Raw genomic sequence first — 8,070 nt, forward strand, 5'->3', positions numbered from 1 at the left:
TACTGATACCAGAGAGTCCAGCCAACTCGCGAAAGGAGAAGAAAGGGGGGCTGCCCACTTTCTAATGCTAATAATAACCGGTAAGTTTAGAATGAAAAGGGTTCAGTGCATGAGAGTTCCTTCGGTGAATGGCCAAGTGAATTGCTTTTGGCCTTTAAAGTGCCTGTGGTTCCCACTCTTAACTATTATAATGCAGTCAGTTGATTTAAATTGTTAGCAGAGTTTCATGTACGGTGGGCAGCCTTACAAGAGGTTGCGCCATGGGCATGGGCATGCCTGGGAATGTAAAAAATAATAATATATATATCTTAGCATTGTAAATGAGTTTACATTACACGATACGGATTTTTGTTACTTAGTAAAAGTGTCTTAACGCTATTAGATCATTTTAATAAATAAATAAATATATATATATATATATATATATATATATATATATATATATATATATATATATATATATATATATATATATATATATATATATATATATATATATAAATATGTCGTGCCGAATATGTAAAACTGGTCAATTAGCAAGAACTCATTTAAAATTAAGTCCTTTCTAAAAATTTCTCTTATACGTTTAAAGATATATTTTTTTCATTAATGTTAACGCAAAATTTTTTAATTTTGCACCAAAAGAATCTTAGAAAACTTACCTAACCTTATTCTAACGAGAACAATTTATTTTAGCCTAACCCAACTAAATATATTTTAGATTTGTTTACAATAATTTAATACTAAACAAACACAGTGAAATATATTTTCTTCGTTAGGTTCTGAATGATTTTGGCGAAATTATTGCATACACAAATTTTCACTTGTCCTATATGGCAAGATGAGCGTTGCTATTTAAGCCAAGATGGCAAGTTCTGCCTATTCGGCACGATATATATATATATATATATATATATATATATATATATATATATATGTCGTGCCGAATATGTAAAACTGGTCAATTAGCAAGAACTCATTTAAAATTAAGTCCTTTCTAAAATTTTCTCTTATACGTTTAAAGATATATTTTTTTCATTAACGTTAATGTGAAAATTTTTAATTTTGCACCAAAAGAATCTTAGAAAACTTACCTAACCTTATTATAACAAGAACAATTTATTGTAGCCTAACCCAACTATATATATTTTAGATTTGTTTACAATAATTTAATACTAAACAAACACAGTGAAATTTATTTTTTTCGTTAGGTTCAGAATGATTTTGGTGAAATTATTGCATACACAAATTTTCACTTGTCCTATATGGCAAGATGAACGTTCCTATTTAAGCCAAGATCGCAAGTTCTGCCTATTCGGCACGACATATATATATATATATATATATATATATATATATATATATATATATATATATATATATATATATACTTAGAATGCACGTTTCACTTGCACAATTAATGTAGCGTTTATTTTCTCTTCTTTTTACAGGCACACGAAACAAATCCACAGAGTAAACCCGTGCCAGAAGACAAGAAAAGATAAAGAAAATAAGAAAAGCGAGTAGAGGAAGTAGAAGGGAGGAAGAAAGGCAGTGACCACGTAGGGAGACAGTGAGAGACGGAGTACAAACTGGCCTATCAGGAAAACAGAAGCATAACAGGACATGAAGCCACGACGAAGGAAAACATCAGACATCTTGTAGTCTGAGAAGACCCCGGAATGGTCTGAGAAGACCAAGGATGGTTTAAGGGACCAGGAATTATCTGAACCGGGTACGGTCTGATGAGACACTAATCTACCCAACACCAGTAGTTTCAAGCAGAATCTTCTCCAAAGAAAGCATGGCAAGATTTACTCAAAGAATAAGACATTATAGCATTTACGTACTCGTGGGTTGAAAGCATTTTATAATATATATTATACAGCATATATTTCCGTGGGATGGGGTGGGGGTGGGAAGGCTTGTGAATGTCTAGTCAAAAGTGCAGCAGAGCCTAAAGAAGACATAATTTACTTACGCCAAAGCTTCTTCATGGGTGGTGGTGTCCAGGCTGTGTCTGTCTGCCTGCCTGCCTGCCTGTCTGTCTGTCTGTCTGTAAATGGCCCTTCGAGGCGCCTACAATTTCTAATTTTACAGCAGTAATGCTATTCCTTACATTAAGAAATCCAACATCATGGCGACGTCGGTTATACTAGTTAAAGGTTTGGAAATATCAACAAGCCGTAGCTGATGAAAGAACTCGAGCAGCAATTGGAAACTTTACTAGAGCTACGTTTCTTTTGCAGAGCAGGCGAAACGTAGTCTTATTACAGCTTACAATTGCTGCTTGCTTGAGTTTATCTATCGGGGCGTTATTTGGCCCTTGCTAATATGGATGCAAGTTGATCTCTTCCGTCTGACAGAGATATGGTGACGAGTAATGCAGTTTATCCTACGACAGCAGGCAAGCACTGACGGTCGTAGCAGTGTAGAAATTGTCTAAGATACTTTTGATGAGAAATATTTTATGTCGAAGCGCCAGAGAGACAATTTCTACACTGCTACCCTACACCCAGAGGAACTAAAGAGTTAGCACGACAAATTGTATGTAATAATCTCAAGGTCTCGTTGAAGCCACGACGAGTCTCAGCCTATTTTTATATCTTAATCTTAAGCCAAAAAGCTAACAGTATCATAACATGAAGACATATAACAATCATACATACACACGCACACACAATATATACATAATTTTATTCAAAGTTGATTCTCCTAATTCCCTCCATGTTGCTAAAACAAAAATATGTTATTAGCTTTGTAACCCATGCAGTGTGACTTTCCAAGTCCACCAGATGTCGTAAATAAAAGACAGCTGACTACCTTAGTGCCTTACGACCCTAAAGTCGGTTTCATACATTGCTTCCAATTACTACTTATGTGCCTTTTAATGCCTTATAATTGTTAACTAACTCCATGAGTATTATTGTAATATAACTTTTTATAATATATCGGTGATCTCTTTTTTTTTTGATATATGATTATAGTCTAGTTGTTATGGACAGTTTTCACTAAAAACAATATTGTGATCTCCTTTGATGCTGTCATTGCTCAAGTGTCTTTGAGACACGTGAAGTTCTTATTCGTAAAAAGACTCAAACAGTATTTTATTTAATGTTAAGCATGTGTGTATCTTGCCTATGGAAACCTGGGTATGTACACTGGTATCTCTCAGTGAGTATAAAGAAATACACTTAGATGACAAGAGACAGATGATATCTTGATTTAATATCCGTTGTAACCACAGTGAAGAGCAGTGTTATTAATTCCACGAGCTTTCGTGATCCCTCACATGAAGGAATAACAAAAGTATTTGGAGTATTGCTTTTTTTCACTTTGGTTATATGACATATGAAGGGATGTGTTTCGTCTTGTGTATCTCCCAGTGTATATATATACACCGAGAGGTGTATAGTACCTCCAAGTGTGTGTGTATATATACCGAGAGGCGTATACTACCTCCCAGTGTGTGTGTATATACCGAGAGGTGTATAGTACCTCCCTGTGTGTGTATATATACCGAGAGGTTTGTCTGTTTATATAAATTGACAGAGGCGCATCTCTGTGTATATACGCCAAGATGTATGCACCTTTGTGAATATACAATGAGAAGTTGCTTTAATCCTTGTCTAAGTGATTACAGTGTCCTTAATTATTATTTAGGAAAATTGCGGTCTTAATAACAGCCGGGTGGTCGACAGGCCTTAAACATCAATACAGAAAAGACACAGGTTGTTGAAGAGGCCCTCGCTGAGACAGCGTTTAGATCTGTGAAGGTTTTTATCTACCCACAACTTTATAATGCTCTACACAGCGAAACACTGTCCCAATAAACGCTAGTTCTACAACCTGTATCTCTTCCACACTACTGTTGGCAGGACGTCAACTGGGTTAGGCGGCACTCTAACACATCATCGAACCCAACTGTTCAGTATTTCTGAGGTATCAATGGTTCAATAAGAGAGCATCTCACCTCATACAAACTGCAGAGAAAATAAGGAAGTATGTTCTTTGTGGGCATTTACACACACACACACACACACACACACACACACACACACACACACACACACACACACACACACACACACACACACACACACACACACACAACCAGTACAAGGTTGGCACACAGCCTCTTCAAAGTATTTCAAAAAAAAATCTATATCACACACATGTGCATACACGGCTTGTGTACACTTACGTATGACAATTCCGTCACGTCTAATCCTGGTATGCAATTTCCATACACATTCCATGTATATATACAAACATTCCTCTAAGCACATTCCATGTTTGCTTGGACCGTATCCAGTGGTACGTTTATGTATAATTATTGTTGAAATATTTTTATCATGTTAATTGTACCCACCAACTGTTCTCGTCTCTGGTATATCTCCTACCCTCGGCAGTATGAGCCTACTGTGTATATCCTACGGGCTTTGCGCTTTCCTCACGAATATACCAAGAGGTGACAGGGGCCTACTGCAGAGCGTAAGGCTCAATATACCTCAATGTTTCCGTACATCGGTGTTAAGTGCACTTATGCTTGTTAAGTTTCAAGCTACTTGGTGTATATAATGTACAGAATTTTTATATATGTATGCATAAGCTTTTGTTAAAATAAAGGCAATGCTTTATACGAAAAATATCGGTCTTTTCCTTCACGAAATTCCCAATTTAAATTTCTAAACGAAAACATTACATAGAGTTCATAATTTTTTTTTTTAAATAAGAGTGATAACATTAGAAAGAAAGAAATTTTGAAATTTGTGTCAATGAGTGTGGATGTAATAGTGATGAAAAGAAAGAATTGACTATTAATATTATAAATGAAAACAAATTGGATGTTCTAGCTGTAAGCAAAACAAAGCTAATGGGAAGGAGGTAGAAGAATTTCAGTGAGGAGGTGTAAATGGGGGTTAAATCGGGTGTAGCTGAGTGACTAGGGCTAAAGGAGGGGTAGCAATAATATTATAATAATGATGAACTATATAAGGGGAAGAGAGGATATGTATGGGTATTTAAATTCACGAATAAGAGTGGAATGTGAGAAGTAGGTTATAGTATTAAATTTGTGAAAGCGTGGTAATTGTGAAGGAAAGGGTTTTATTATTTATCCTGCTGTTGGAGTGTGAGCATGGTAACTCGTAAGAACCGATTTAGGGAAGCAGGTGAGCCGGACTCAAGTCCTGGAGGTGCAAAGAGGGGTGGGATGGGTGTCGCACTTGTATGAATGATGGAAAATGTATTTCCTCTTTTTTTCGGGTCACACTACGTTTTTGGGAGACGGTCGGAGTGTTAATAATAATAATAATAATAATAATAATAATAACTAACGATGTGACCCGAAACTTTCGTGTCTTTTTTATATATTTTTATTTTAACTTTGTTAAACAACGGTATTAGTGTTTCTGTCTGTTGAACAGCAGCAGTGGTGTTCCGTCTGTGTTGAACAGAAGCAGTGGTGTTCCATCTCTTGAATAACAGTAGTGGTGTTCCATCTCTTGAATAACAGTAGTGGTGTTCCATCTCTTGAATAACAGTAGTGGTGTTCCATCTCTTGAATAACAGTAGTGGTGTTCCATCTCTTGAATAACAGTAGTGGTGTTCCGTCTCTTGAAAAACAGTAGTGGTGTTCCGTCTCTTGAATAACAGTAGTGGTGTTCCATCTCTTGAATAACAGTAGTGGTGTTCCATCTCTTGAATAACAGTAGTGGTGTTCCGTCTCTTGAATAACAGTAGTGGTGTTCCATCTCTTGAATAACAGTAGTGGTGTTCCGTCTCTTGAAAAACAGTAGTGGTGTTCCGTCTCTTGAATAACAGTAGTGGTGTTCCATCTCTTGAATAACAGAAGTGGTGCTCCGTCTCTTGAATAACAGTAGTGGTGCTCCGTCTCTGTTGAACAGCAGTAGTGGTGTTCCGTCTCTGTTGAACAGCAGCAGTGGTGTCCCGTCTCTTGAACAGCAGTAGTTGTGTTCCATCTCTTGAATAACAGTAGTTGTGTTCCATCTCTTGAATAACAGTAGTGGTGTTCCATCTCTTGAATAACAGTAGTGGTGTTCCATCTCTTGAATAACAGTAGTGGTGTTCCATCTCTTGAATAACAGTAGTGGTGTTCCATCTCTTGAATAACAGTAGTTGTGTTCCATCTCTTGAATAACAGTAGTGGTGTTCCATCTCTTGAATAACAGTAGTGGTGTTCCATCTCTTGAATAACAGTAGTTGTGTTCCATCTCTTGAATAACAGTAGTGGTGTTCCATCTCTTGAATAACAGTAGTTGTGTTCCGTCTCTTGAATAACAGTAGTGGTGCTCCGTCTCTTGAATAACAGTAGTGGTGTTCCATCTCTTGAATAACAGTAGTTGTGTTCCATCTCTTGAATAACAGTAGTGGTGCTTCGTCTCTTGAATAACAGTAGTGGTGTTCCATCTCTTGAATAACAGTAGTGGTGCTCCGTCTCTTGAATAACAGTAGTGGTGTTCCATCTCTTGAATAACAGTAGTGGTGCTTCGTCTCTTGAATAACAGTAGTGGTGTTCCATCTCTTGAATAACAGTAGTGGTGCTCCGTCTCTTGAATAACAGTAGTGGTGTTCCATCTCTTGAATAACAGTAGTGGTGTTCCATCTCTTGAATAACAGTAGTTGTGTTCCATCTCTTGAATAACAGTAGTGGTGTTCCATCTCTTGAATAACAGTAGTGGTGTTCCATCTCTTGAATAACAGTAGTGGTGTTCCATCTCTTGAATAACAGTAGTGGTGTTCCATCTCTTGAATAACAGTAGTTGTGTTCCATCTCTTGAATAACAGTAGTGGTGCTTCGTCTCTTGAATAACAGTAGTGGTGTTCCATCTCTTGAATAACAGTAGTGGTGCTCCGTCTCTTGAATAACAGTAGTGGTGTTCCATCTCTTGAATAACAGTAGTGGTGCTCCGTCTCTTGAATAACAGTAGTGGTGTTCCATCTCTTGAATAACAGTAGTTGTGTTCAGTCTCTTGAATAACAGTGGTGTTCCATCTCTTGAATAACAGTAGTGGTGTTCCGTCTCTTGAATAACAGTAGTGGTGTTCCATCTCTTGAATAACAGTAGTTGTGTTCCGTCTCTTGAATAACAGTGGTGTTCCATCTCTTGAATAACAGTAGTGGTGTTCCGTCTCTTGAATAACAGTAGTGGTGTTCCGTCTCTTGAATAACAGTAGTGGTGTTCCGTCTCTTGAATAACAGTAGTGGTGCTCCATCTCTTGAATAACAGTAGTGGTGTTCCGTCTCTTGAATAACAGTAGTGGTGCTCCGTCTCTTGAATAACAGTAGTGGTGTTCCATCTCTTGAATAACAGTAGTGGTGTTCCATCTCTTGAATAACAGTAGTGGTGTTCCATCTCTTGAATAACAGTAGTGGTGTTCCATCTCTTGAATAACAGTAGTGGTGTTCCATCTCTTGAATAACAGTAGTGGTGTTCCATCTCTTGAATAACAGTAGTGGTGTTCCATCTCTTGAATAACAGTAGTGGTGTTCCATCTCTTGAATAACAGTAGTGGTGTTCCATCTCTTGAATAACAGTAGTGGTGTTCCATCTCTTGAATAACAGTAGTGGTGTTCCATCTCTTGAATAACAGTAGTGGTGTTCCATCTCTTGAATAACAGTAGTGGTGTTCCATCTCTTGAATAACAGTAGTGGTGTTCCGTCTCTTGAATAACAGTAGTGGTGTTCCATCTCTTGAATAACAGTAGTGTTCCGTCTCTTGAATAACAGTAATGGTGTTCCGTCTCTTGAATAACAGTAGAGGTGTTCCATCTCTTGAATAACAGTAGTGGTGTTCCATCTCTTGAATAACAGTAGTGGTGTTCCATCTCTTGAATAACAGTAGTGTTCCGTCTCTTGAATAACAGTAGTGGTGTTCCGTCTCTTGAATAACAGTAGAGGTGTTCCATCTCTTGAATAACAGTAGTGGTGTTCCATCTCTTGAATAACAGTAGTGGTGTTCCATCTCTTGAATAACAGTAGTGGTGTTCCATCTCTTGAATAACAGTAGTGGTGTTCCGTCTCTTGAACAGCAGTAGTGGTGTTCC

At 37.4% G+C, this 8,070-nt stretch overlaps 1 protein-coding gene across 1 annotated transcript in view; it reads left to right on the forward strand.

Moving 5' to 3' along the window:
• The window catches only part of LOC128696321 (achaete-scute homolog 2-like), a 17,856-nt gene extending 13,752 nt beyond the window's left edge, over positions 1–4,104 (forward strand). The window contains exons 2-4 of the transcript XR_011392921.1: positions 1–80; positions 1,452–3,448; positions 3,527–4,104. The exon at positions 1–80 is cut by the window's left edge and continues 530 nt beyond it. The gene's annotated coding sequence lies outside the window, so the exon portion shown is untranslated. The remainder of the gene's footprint in view (positions 81–1,451; positions 3,449–3,526) is intronic.
• Positions 4,105–8,070: the final 3,966 nt, after the last annotated feature.

The sequence above is a fragment of the Cherax quadricarinatus genome, chromosome 39 (assembly GCF_038502225.1).
Source record: "Cherax quadricarinatus isolate ZL_2023a chromosome 39, ASM3850222v1, whole genome shotgun sequence".
NCBI classification, from domain to species: Eukaryota; Metazoa; Arthropoda; class Malacostraca; order Decapoda; family Parastacidae; genus Cherax; species Cherax quadricarinatus.